Source organism: Paramisgurnus dabryanus, chromosome 7, assembly GCF_030506205.2.
Source record: "Paramisgurnus dabryanus chromosome 7, PD_genome_1.1, whole genome shotgun sequence".
Classification (NCBI taxonomy): Eukaryota; Metazoa; Chordata; class Actinopteri; order Cypriniformes; family Cobitidae; genus Paramisgurnus; species Paramisgurnus dabryanus.
This window is the reverse complement of record NC_133343.1, coordinates 47,768,452-47,782,394: the sequence shown is the minus strand read 5'-3', so window position 1 is coordinate 47,782,394 and position 13,943 is coordinate 47,768,452.

The window sequence follows — 13,943 nt, the reverse complement described above, 5'->3', positions numbered from 1 at the left end:
ACACATGAGATTTAGCGAGATGTTTTATAATAAACCCCTTTGAAGCATCTGCAGCAGACACGCATTTTGACATGATGCGTGATACACATAAGTTTACATGACGCGCTAAATACATGTTGTGACAAGCTTTGCATCATGCGCCCTTGAAAAAGAAGTCACCAACCAGCACTGCGACTGGGTTATTTAAGCTTTCAGTAATATGTAATGTTATTGTAACATTCTCCGTAATATTTTCTCTGTTCTTTCAAGGTGGATCTCAAGACTTGGCCATGTTCTAGATTATAACTGGTGAGCTCAAAGTACATTATTGCTAAAAACAAGCATTTTAGATGATTAGTTAATTTTTTGACTTAATATTAATTTCTTTAATCATTTGTTACAGGATTATCACAAGTGCTGTCGCCCTTGCTGTATATGACGCCCCCACCACCTACACCAGGTGTAGGAAATGTCGGTCCTGGAGTGCCGTTGTCCTGCAGAGTTTTGCTCCAGCTCTAAACAAACACACCTGAACAACTAGATCTGAAGAGTCACCAGAAAACTACAGGTAGGCGAGGTTTTATCAGGGTTGGAAATAAAATCTGCAGGATTTCGGCACTCCAGGACCGACGTTGCCTACTCCTGACCTACACCTTCATCCTGCCACCACCACCCATACTACCTACAAAAAACTGTATTGTAATTATGCTTTTCACTGTATTGTATGAGGTGGTTTTCTCTTTAGGGTAACTACACTATGGCAACCATTTGATACATTGATTGCTGACTGATTTTGTTTTTTTTTTACTTTTTGTTTAAAATCTAATCATTTTTTTGTTATTTTTGTTAATATTGTTACAAATATACAGTTAAAACTGCACAATAAATTTTCTGCTTTTAAAGATATAGTTGTTGTCTTTATATTTAACATCAACCAATAAAATAACAGTATTTAATTTAATCTTAGAAAATACAGTAGTATATATTTTACACTGTAAAATAAATAACAGTAAAATTGAAAAAATACAGTAGTATATATGTAACGGAGTTTAAATAATGTTGTTAAATTCATGCATTAATTGGGAAAACTCGACATTGGCTGTTACGTCATCCGCATTTACGTGCATGATATTACAGGGGCGGAGCTACATCACCAGCAGCAGTTGTTTACATCTCTTGCTGCTGGTAAGTCGCATCAAAGATTGCTGCGTCTTGACAATTGAGTTTAAACTGTTTTTAAGTGCAAGGTTTGACTTTTATACTACACACAATGTTATATCATTTGTCTGTCAGTTCTTAGTTCTGTCAGTCGAGTCAAATGTGTTATTTGCAATGATAAAATGAAGTGTGTGTGTGTGTGCTAACCTGCTTGTGAACTCCGAATCTCTGTTTATTTTATTTAAGACATCTATGCCACGTGATGCACTGTACGTTAACCAGCTTTTGGTCGTGTTTGTTACAGGTATGTTTTAATCAGATTTGTTGTGTTCTGTGTAAAAATATATTAACTGAATCGAGTGTTAGATTTGGTACACGTGCGATTTGCTCACACGTGCGATTTGCCCACACGTGCTGCTGAACTGTGTATCTGCACCATTTTAGATCTGTTCTTCATTTTCTGTGTTTCATTTATACAAAAAGATATGTAAAATTATGGTTACTTAAGTTTATAATATTTCTGTATTTATGTGAAATGATGAGGACAAAGACAGTGACTTTAATGTATGTTTTATTTCAGTTTTTGTCCACTATATGTTCACAATCATTTTGAATAAGCAGTTGTTTACATCTCTTGCTGCTGACATCTATGCCACGTGATGCACTGTACGTTAACCAGCTTTTGGTCGTGTTTGTTACAGATCTCTCACTGCTGGCTCAGTAAAGTGCAATTTTGAGTAACCATCCACCTGCTCTCAGAGTGATTTCATCCACACACATACAAACACAGTCACATTGGTGCCGTGACCCGTTGTTTCTTCAATCAAGATGGCTTGTGAAGCGGCTGAGGGTTCATCTTAAAATATTTGCGGGAGACAGGTGGACACAATTTTGCTCAGGGACAGTGAACTAGACGAAAAGAAAAAGAGAATATAATTTTAGTGCCTGCAATTGAGAAATTTGCAGTGTTTGCAAAAGACAATTTGCCTTATGATCAACAACATTTTCTAAATTTTGTTTATTGTATTCATTTTTTTTTTGCAAGTTCTGATATTCATTATGAGTAATTTTGATAACTATCACACCCCAGTCTATAGTAGTAAAGGTAGAGGATGGGGTTTATTGAATGTGCCAAAGTCATTACAGTTCAGTGGGCCTGATGTTCAAAGTGATGCTCACGTAATGATTGACAGTCACACTTCCAGTTCAGATCCATTCGTTTGTGAGGGTCCATCCACAAGTTATGATTCAAGAGAGCAACAGGGTGTGTTTTCATCTACTCCATGCACTAATGCACAGCCACAAAATGTAATTACTGCAATGACTGACATTATCAGCCAGGTTGGTCAACAAATTGCTGATAGTATAGTCTCCAGACTAAACACAACACACAAAGTTGATGAACATTCAGTTAATAATTCCTCAAACAATGTGACGGCAGATGGAACAGCTTCACAAATGATGGACCTGTTACAAAGTCAATTGTCCTTTTCCAAAAATGTGAGAGAACCTCCTAGCTTTAGGGGAGAAGTTTCTGACCCTGTTGACTTAAATGAGTGGATAGATATCATGAGAGACTACATTAAACGCAATAATTTGAGAACAGAGCATCAAGCGGAGGAGATTATGGCCCATCTAAGAGGCAAAGCAAGAGATGTAGTCAAGTTTGGCATAAGGAACTGTGACATTGATATTGTGCATAAACCTGATGCAATTTTTAGTATTCTCAGGAAACACTTTGAAACTGCTCCTTGCTCTTCTCTCCCACTGGCTGACTTTTACACCACTTTACCCAGATCGGATGAAGGTGCTTACGAGTACTGGATCAGGCTAAACCGTGCAGTCGACATCGCTGCTGAGCGCTTGAAAGAACAAGGTAAAGTACTGGATTGTCCAGGAACAGAGGTAAACCGCATGTTCATCAGACACTGCCCATGTAAAGAGCTTGCCATCACCTTTCGATCGAAAACAATCAGTGCATGGTCCGTTCGAGAAGTTCAGGATATTTTGAACGAATATCACTCAGATTACAATTTTGTTCCTAAAGTTAGAGATGCAGCACCCATAAAAATTCCTGTGAACAGAACTGAAGTGGAACTGTCGTCTGCAGCACGTCCAACACTTTCCGCTTCTTCTGAAATCCAGCAGTCCAGATCTCTGGAAGTGTCTGCATTAGAGCGAGTCATGAGCTTGTTGGAAAAGGTCCTGTTAAAAGAATCTGAAAGTTAAGTGCAGAGTCCACGTGTTAAGACCAAAGTAAGTCTACCTCGAGTAAAAGGCCTCAATGACCTGCCATGCTCTGTCTGTTCTAGCCCCGACCATTCTGGTCTCACGCATTGTCTTGACAAAAAGTTGTGCTTCCAATGTCACTCTTCTGACCATACCCGCTTCGTCTGTCCTGAGAGAGTGAAATCGCTGTCTTCTCAAGGAATGGGAAACTAGAAGATCTGCACTCAAGGGAGGACAGTGCAGATCTTGAGTTTATTCCTCCTATCCAGTGTTGTATGAATGACCCAACCTCAGTTTACAGTCTTTCTAGTTCCGTTGAGCCTGCAGGGAAAACTATAATTTTTCAGAACACGCACAGAGTACAGCGAATTGATAGTCTGTTTTACACAACGGCGATAGTATGGGGCGACCTTCAACTGAAAGCCATGGTTGACAGCGGCTACATGGCGTGCACGATGAGTGTAGCTGCTGAACGTCTCTTGTTGCAGCATAGGCCAACTTTACAAAAGTTCCCTGTCAGTGACGTCGTCATAATTGGTTGTGGCGGTCAACGTGTTACACCAACAGTTATGTATGAACTTGAGCTCTCAGTTTATTCCTGCAAGATGGTTATTCCAGTTTTAGTGGTTCCAGGCCAAACTGATGATTTGATCTTGGGCAGCAATGCTATCAAGTGGCTGATTCATAAAATGAAAGAGACAGACGGATACTGGAGACTTGTGTCCACCCCAATTAACTCAGATGATGTTGAATGTCACCAATTCCTGTCCCTGATTTCAAATATTGAACGATGGAAGGGTGAAAACATACCTGATAGGGTAGGTACAGCCAAGTTGAAAGAGAAAATAACTCTGGAACCACACCATGAACATCTCGCTTGGGCTCAGCTTCCGGAATTAACATCTGTTTCTGTGGGGAGCACAGTCATTGTTGAGCCAACCCTCAGTAAATGCGGTCCGAGGAGCGTGATTATAGGTAAAGTCATCACGCCTATGTGGGGCAGTAGATGGGTGCCTTTCAAAATAATGAACCCAACAGACAAAGTAATCATTCTTAAGAAGAATACAAAAATTGTGGATGTTTTTACTTGTATAGCTGTGGAAGAGTTGTCCACACCAGAGTCCCTGAAGACTAATGTTCAGTGTGCTGCAAGTTCTGTAAATCATGTACGGACCAGTGATGAAAGGAGAAACGTGCTGGATAAACTAGAACTGCAGGATTTGAATCTGGATGATTGTGAAGTGTCAGAGGAGTGGAAGGATAGACTTCTGAATCTCATTGAGAAGTATGAGTCAACCTTTTCACGTGGAAAGATGGATTGTGGGGAAGCTACCGACTTTGTCCACAAAATCCACTTGGTGGATGAGAAGCCATTTCGACTCCCTTATCGACGTGTAGCCCCCAGCCAGTATGATAAGCTGCGCACTGCCTTGAGTGAGATGGAGGTTAAAGGAATTATAAGGAAGTCTCAGAGTGAATATGCATCTCCTTTAGTTCTAGTGTGGAAAAGGAATGGTGACCTTCGTATTTGTACAGATTTCAGATGGCTGAATGTTAAGACAGTGAAGGACGCTCACCCACTTCCACACCAGGCTGATGCACTCGCAGCTTTGGGTGGCAACGTTTTCTTTTCAACCATGGACTTGACTTCTGGCTTTTATAATGTTCCCTTGTTTGAAGAACATAAGAAGTACACTGCTTTCTCCTCTCCTTTTGGACTCCACGAGTACAACCGTCTACCTCAGGGTTTGACGAACAGTCCAGCAACCTTTATGAGGATGATGATGTCCATTTTCGGGGATAAAAATTTCACAAGCCTTCTCTGCTATTTGGATGATCTGATGGTCTTTGCTCCAAATGAGCAAGTAGCTCTTGACCGGCTTGAACTAGTTCTCTCACGCCTGTCTACGCACAACTTAAAGCTTGCGCCAAAGAAATGCATGTTCCTCAGAAGATCTGTCAGGTTTTTGGGACACGTTGTAACTGGAGATGGTGTTCAGACTGACCCAGAAAAGGTGAAGGTGATCAGTGACATTCAGACTGCCGATTTAATGGAAGCGGATGGCATAACCCCTTCTCAAAAGAAAATCAGATCTTTCCTGGGTATGATTTTATATTATCAGCATTTCATTAATGACTGTTCAGCTAAGGCAAAACCTCTTTTCAGTCTTCTATCAGATCGGTCGAAAAACACAGCTCAAAGGAAGCGTGGTTGGTTGAGGAAGTCACTCAATGTCGGGAAGCTTTCTCCCGAGGATTGGACTAGTAAGTGTGAAACGGCTTTTGAAATTTTAAAGCAAGATCTACTGTGCAGTGTGACTCTAGCACACCCAGATTTCAGTCGTGATTTTATTCTCTCTGTTGACGCTTCATTTGATGGCATAGGTTAGTTAGTTAGTTAGTTATCAACTTTATTAATCCCACATGGGGCAATTAGTTAAGAGCAGCAAATTCTGTATACATTCATAGCATACATCATACACGTGCACATAATATACAACATACACATTCACAACATACAATTTTTAGGTGCGGTGTTATCTCAGGTGCCTCCTGGAGAGAAAATTGCACGTCCCGTTGCTTTTGCCAGAAAAACGCTCTCCAAGTCTCAAATGAACTATCCAGCACAGACTGGAATTTCTGGCTTTAAAGTGGGCCATTTGTGACAAGTTTAGCCACTGGCTAAAAGGTAGACATTTCACTGCATGGTCTGATAATAATCCTTTGACCTACATTTTAACCAAACCCAGATTAGATGCATGTGAACAGCGATGGGTGGCAAAGCTCGCTGCATACGACTTTGACCTGAAGTACGTGCCAGGAACAAAAAACATTGTTGCAGATGCCTTGAGCAGAGAGCCATTTGTCAAGTCTTGTGTCAGCCATCGTCTGTTGAAAGAACCATACATTTCTCTTTTGGATAAGGTCAATGGTGTTGTTAACGGAACTGTGCAAGATGCCTTTCGTGTCACGAACAACTGTCAGAATGTGCAGGCTACCAGTGATGGCGAAACTGAGAATGAGCTGCAGGATGTCGTGAATGACTCGTGTCCGAGATCCTTCGATGCTACTGAAGTTTCTGCTGTCCTGGGTGCTTTCTGCAATGGTGGAGTTAGTCAGTTACCTGTGGCCAGTCCGACGTCACTCCAGCTCCCTGATGAAGATCCATCTGTTGCAATTCCGTTTTCCAGACTTGCTAATCTCCAAGAGCAAGATAGCGTAGTCGGTAGAGTCATCAACTATGTTCTGAGACATAAACGTCCTTCAAAGTGTGACAAATCAAAGGAAACTAGCTCTGTGACAAACCTGTTGAAGCACTGGAAAAAGCTGAAGATTCGTAATCATGTGCTGTACAGAGTAAAGATGGATCGAGTGATGAATAAGAAAATCTTTCAATTTGTTGTACCTGATTCTCTGAAGCATGATGTTCTTCGTGGTGTTCATGATGCAGCTGGACATCAGGGGGGTGCAAGAACTCTCTCCCTCGCAGTTGAAAGGTTCTTTTGGCCAGGAATGAGTAAAGACATCAAGCTTTATGTGAAGAACTGCTATAGATGTGTTGTCGGGAAAACTCCTGAACCAAATGCTCGTGCGCCCCTTGAACATATTCGAACCTCTGAGCCTATGGAACTAGTATGCATAGACTTCTGGAGTGCTGAACAAACTTCTGGAAAGGTCGTTGATGTCCTAGTGGTGACAGATCATTTTTCTAAGATGGCGCATGCCTTCCCTTGTCGCAACTAGTCAGCTAAGCAAGTTGCCCATCGCCTTTGGAATGACCTCTTCTGCATTTATGGATTTCCAAAGAGAATACATTCAGACCAGGGTGCAAATTTTGAAAGCAAATTAATTAAGAACTTACTTGAGATGGCTGGTGTCCAAAAATCACACACCACACCATACCACCCTATGGGTAACGGTCTGGCAGAACGTTTCAATAGGACCTTGGGTAATATGATAAGGGCTCTTCCAGTGGAATCCAAGGCGAGGTGGCCACAGCTTCTGAGAACATTAACCTTCAGTTACAATTGTACGGTGCATGAAACAACCGGGTTCGCCCCTTTTTATCTTATGTTTGGGGGTATCCCGAGGCTGCCAATCGATATCATGTTTCAGCATGTCCTTTGTGATGAGAAGGTGGTCAGCCACCATGGATTTGTCACTGCACTGAGATCTGATCTGAGCACAGCTGCAGAAATTGCCCGGAAACACTGTCTTAAAGAGCAGAATCGCCACGCCATTCTTTACAATCGGAAAGTCAGTCAGAGTTTTACTGGCTAACCGTGGAGAGAAAGGCAAGAGGAAAGTTTCGGACAAGTGGGACTCTGTTTTATATGAGGTTCAATCAGTGAGACCAGAGATTAACGTGTACAGGATTAAGGATGTTCAGACTGGCAAAGAAAAAGTGGTGCACAGAAATCTGTTGCTCCCAGTGAATTTCTTATCCTGGAATGATAGTGAGGAAGAATCAGTTCGATCAGATTCTACTGGTGCTACTTGTGGCAGTGCTCTCGATTCCGCTCTGATAGATAATTCTGATCCTGTTTCAAAGACATCAGAGTGGTTATCACAGATGGACAGAACACATGACCCTGATGAAATGCAGGATGCCACTTGTGATGGAGTTTCAGACATTTCTGATGAGATGTTTCCTGAGCGTTCTGACAATGACCAGTGCAAACAAGACAATGAACATGTTTCTGAACCTGCTGAGAGTACAGGGAGTTTACATGCAACCATGCCAAATGAGTACCCCAGTTGTTTGCAAGAACCTGATCAGAGCCTTACCCCTGTCATTTGCAATCAGCCCACAAGCACAAATACAGGCCACATCACTACACGTTTAGGGAGATCGGTTAAGCCCCCTAATAGACTTATTTGTGAAATTGAAAGTCAGGAAATTGTGAAAAATGATGCACAAGTTATTTTTCAAGGGAGTAACTTTGTAGTGGAGTTGTTTAGGAACATTTTTGTTTAAAACATTTAAGTGATGATTCATACCTAAGAGCCAACTGTGACGTTGAGAGTGACTTTTAAGTACGTTTTGCTTCTCTGAGAAAGAGTCTGAGGAGTTTGTTGTTTACATTGACTTATATGTATATTTGAAGAGCAAAGATACATTTGTTACCACTAGGAGCGTGTAGACTGCACCTCCTATAGTCTGTGTTAAGTGTGGAACCTGGTGCCATTTCATTCTTACACACTTCCTGGGAAGAGATAAATTATCTGACATGCTGTATTGTAAAGCTCTTTTTCTCACACCTGTCTTTAATAGTTTTTTTCTTCTTTTCTCTTCTCTGAGATTTTCTTTATATTTTGGTTGTTACATATGCTGGTTTGAGCCCAATTTAGCAGAATTTAGGGGGGTGTATGTAACGGAGTTTAAATAATGTTGTTAAATTCATGCATTAATTGGGAAAACTCGACATTGGCTGTTACGTCACCCGCATTTACGTGCATGATATTACAGGGGCGGAGCTACATCACCAGCAGCAGTTGTTTACATCTCTTGCTGCTGGTAAGTCGCATCAAAGATTGCTGCGTCTTGACAATTGAGTTTAAACTGTTTTTAAGTGCAAGGTTTGACTTTTATACTACACACATTGTTATATCATTTGTCTGTCAGTTCTTGGTTCTGTCAGTCGAGTCAAATGTGTTATTTGCAATGATAAAATGAAGTGTGTGTGTGTGTGCTAACCTGCTTGTGAACTCCGAATCTCTGTTTATTTTATTTAAGACATCTATGCCACGTGATGCACTGTACGTTAACCAGCTTTTGGTCGTGTTTGTTACAGGTATGTTTTAATCAGATTTGTTGTGTTCTGTGTAAAAATATATTAACTGAATCGAGTGTTAGATTTGGTACACGTGCGATTTGCTCACACGTGCTGCTGAACTGTGTATCTGCACCATTTTAGATCTGTTCTTCATTTTCTGTGTTTCATTTTTACAAAAAGATATGTAAAATTATGGTTACTTAAGTTTATAATATTTCTGTATTTATGTGAAATGAAGAGGACAAAGACAGTGACTTTAATGTATGTTTTATTTCCGTTTTTGTCCACTATATGTTCACAATCATTTTGAATAAGCAGTTGTTTACATCTCTTGCTGCTGACATCTATGCCACCGGATGCACTGTACGTTAACCAGCTTTTGGTCGTGTTTGTTACAGATCTCTCACTGCTGGTTCAGTAAAGTGCAATTTTGAGTAACCATCCACCTGCTCTCAGAGTGATTTCATCCACACACATACAAACACAGTCACATATATTTTACACTGTAAAATAAATAACAGTAAAATTGGAAAATACAGTAGTATATGTTTTACACTGTAATATAAATAACAGTAACATGTCCAGTATAACAGTAAAATGCTGTATGTTGGATCTTACAAATAACAGTATAATACTGTACTTCATTTTGCAGTATGCTTAAAACTACTGTCATTCTTTCTACAGTAATTTTACTGTTTTTTAAAATACAGGAACTACTGGATAATTGTTGCCAGTAAGCAGGCATGAAAACGGGTCAGGGGTGAAAAAGGTGAGAAGGGCGCTCGAGGGGCGATGTGGCCTCTGATGGGGCCGCGAGGTGGGAGGACCCCCCAGAATAAATATTATGGCCTCATTAGGGAACATGCTGTAACTTAACTTATTTATTCTTCAGTAGGGGTGTCCTCGACTAAGGATTTACATATTCGAATCAGAATTGTCTAATCTTTCCATAGTCGACCGATAGTCGAATCATCTATGTTTGTGTGCATGGGTTGGCAGGGGGCCAGACCAGGTACAAATTGGTTACTTTTATTTTCTTTCACAAGCAGCACACATAAACAACTTTCTGATAAAGTGACCAAAACTGTCTTTCAAGTAATAAACGAAGACAAAACTGACGATGCATTTATATATATATTTTTAAGGTAAAATGTAAGGCAACATTTGTTTAATTATTCCTCATAACATTTTAAAGCCACGATCTACAGAACATCACACAAAAAGACATTTTGATAACTAAACCTAAAAAATAACAAAGGTGATCCTGCCTTGGAAACTCCGGCTACAATTAAGTGTTTTTATTTAATTTGGAGACAGCGCGTGAAAGCAGTCATGACAAAAAAAAACCGACAAATGAGAAATGACAAATAATTTGTGATTGTGACTGTAAATTATATTAAAAACTAATCTTTATATACAATTCATTAAACGTTAATTTATAACAAGAAAAACACTGAAATTAATGATTTTATAGACACTATGCGTTATTATTTAGCACAGAAATGCTTGCTTGCTTTGACTTTGATCATCTCTGTATTAACTTTAGATACAGAAAGACCGAATGATATTATTTATTTCAGGAATCTCTTTGCTATCATTTGAAAGTGAACACCGACCAACCATAATATTAAATCACAAGATATTCGTGTCAGGCAGAAATAGGTTCGGTGCAGATACAAGTTTCCGTTTCATCACCGAAATAAAAAAAACGGCTTACCTGTTTTGTAGTTTAACTTTTGACAAGATATAACCACTCTTAAATACATTTTAAAAACTTTTACTCGTCGAAAAACATCCGTTTTTTAATGTTTAGTTTGATGAACTCCTAAATATGAGACGCAGAGCACCTAGCCCGTTCGGCTAAATTACATGCGCAAGCATGGCCAGCACGCAATAGCGCAACATCGATACAACGAAAAGCTATCCAAAATTTACATACTTAAATTAGATCAGAATTTACGTTTATAATAAATACATTTTTTTTAATAAAATAAGGTCAGAAGTAACAAAGTGCAGAACAAATATGCAAAATGCCTCAAGTGCACGGAAACAAAACACAAGCCAAATAGTTAAATCAGATAACCCAAAGTGATTTATAAATAAAATAAAATATAGAAATTATTAAAAGAACGAAAGGCATAATATAATTTGCCAGCTTTGTCTTTTAAATGTAGAAACAAAGAGGCAATGGTTTATTAACATAGAAACCTCTTATGGACGTCTAGCCCGGTCGGGTTGTTGGATTTATTAACGCATTTTAAAAATATTTATTGAAGGCTGCTACTTCACATATTATTTGCAGCATTATCATAATATGCAGTATATTAATATATTGTGAGAAAGCTGTTATATGTGAAATCATATAATGTGTGCACCCATATACGGCAAAAATTGAATGATCCTCATTTCATAACACATCTGCGACGATTCGACTGTGAGATTGGTAGTCGAAACAGGCTTCTCCTATCGATGCATCGAATCTTCGACTATTCGGGGTCACCCCTATTCTTCAGGCATGTGATTGGCCAAGGACAAAAAAGAAGGAACTCAACATCCCTCCACGTGCGCAGAAACAAAATGCACACCATAACATACGCAAAAAATACATCATGACCATTATTTCAATTATTTAATTCTGATGGACAATTTAGATTTCAAATTTAAAATGTAAACATTTGACTAGTAACAGAAACCATGTTTAATTAAATGGGTTGATAAATGTGGAAAGCTGTAACAAGTAACATTCCCTTACTATTTTACATCTGCAATAATTTTATTTTGCCATAATCTGACCATCAGTCGCAAGGCCATACAATTTTAAGTTGGCCTTGCAATAGGGTGGACCTGAAGGCCTACATCTAATTTAAAATGAATTAATTTTACAATATAATACTGGTTAAATCAATTACATTATGGTTTTTGAGTCATGGGTTGAAGAATTTTCAAAAAAGTGATGTGGGAAAATAAAATTGAAAATAATTTTATTTGAAATGTCAGTCTGTGTAGATATGTTGTTTTAATTGATTGATTCCTTAGTATTCTACAATGAAAGTTTTACAGCGTTTTGTGTTGACTTTACGTCCCGAAGGCAGTCGCTCTACGCATCTTCAACAAGCGTGTATGACGAAGAACACAGAAATGCGGATGACATCACAGTAGCGCGAGAGCCGTTCGAAAGCAGACTTCCTTATGACTTCTCGATTCACTCTCGTGATACTTTGATGTCAGCTTCCTGCCTGTCGGTTTTTGCAGCCCAGCACGAACTCAAACAAACCTAATGTCTGGGATACATGTTGGATGACGGCAAAGGACGCGTCTACAAACAACGCGCGCATACCCCCCTCCCCCCAAAAAAATGTTTTCTCATCGAATCTAAACGATTCACGTGGGTCACCTTTTTTGGCTTCAAAACGGCGAATTTCGCCGAAAGGTGAGGGATTTTCATGCCTGAGTAAGTTACTGTTAATTTGACAATAAACTTTTTACAGTGTAGTATATTTGGTAAAATACAATTAAAAGCAGAGGAGAAATCCACAAACAAAATTTTTGCATGAGTTTTTGGTTTCTCTAAGTGAGAATGCAGCAGATGCAGTACAGTTGTAATTGCATCCTCAACCCCTCTAGAGGCTTGATATGCAAACTGCAGAGGATCTATGAGATGTTGAGTAACAGATACAATGTATTTCTTTACTAAATGCTCAAAACTCTTCATCACAAGTGATGTGAGTGCTATAGGACAATAATCATTTAATTCAGAGGGCTTAGGGACTTTTGCCACTGGGATTATTGTAGATGTTTTCCATAAAACAGGGACGATACCAGAATTAAAAGATACTCTAAAAGTTTCTGTAAAAACTGGCGCAAGCTGAAATGCACAATGTTTCAAGACAATTCCACATATCTTATCTGGGCCTGGGGCCTCATTTATAAAATGCTGCGTAAAAACCATCCTACATTTGATCTTACGATCATTTATCAAAAATGCGTACGTGTGATTCATAAACCGAACGTACGCGCAAAAAACGCGCGTACCCCTTTCAAATCTATAAATCGCAAATGAACTTGAACTTGTGCGCAGCCGAGCAGTTTCAGATCTCCGCCTTTAAACGATGCCTAATTAATGTCACAGACATATAAAAAAGCACTTCTCAATGTTTAAACCAAATTTCGAGCAGCAAGATTGGCTTATATTTCCAAAAACCTGCAGCAATCAGACAAGCAAAAGTGCGTACGTCTGCTCAGACCCTGACGTGGCTCTAAGCACTTTTCCACGTCAAAGACAACTTTTATAAATATGCACTTTGCCGTGGATTTTTGCGTACGCAAACTTTACGATCAAATCTGTGCGTACGCACGCTTTATAAATGAGGCCCCTGGACTTTTTCGGGGATTACATTTTCTAAAGATTTGACTAACCTCCATTTCAGTAATGTGGAAACCTACAGAAGAATTAGCATCAGGTGGTACTGAACACCCTGGAATACTGATATTTATCTTACCAATTTCTGGTCTCTACAGCAAACAGAAAAATCTTGTCTTTACTGTTCTGATACTTATGGAGGGCACTGTATACTGTGTGTGTGTACCTGGTAATTATCACGTTGTGGGGACCAATTGTCCCCACAAAGATAGGAATACCAGTATTTTTGTGACCTTGTGGGGACATTTTGATGTCCCCATGAGGAAACAAGCTTATAAATCAAACAAAATGATCTTTATTGAAAATGTGAAGTAGGGGAAGGGTTTCTGTGATGGTTGGGGTTAGGGAATGGGGTTGGTAAGGGGAATAGAATATACAGG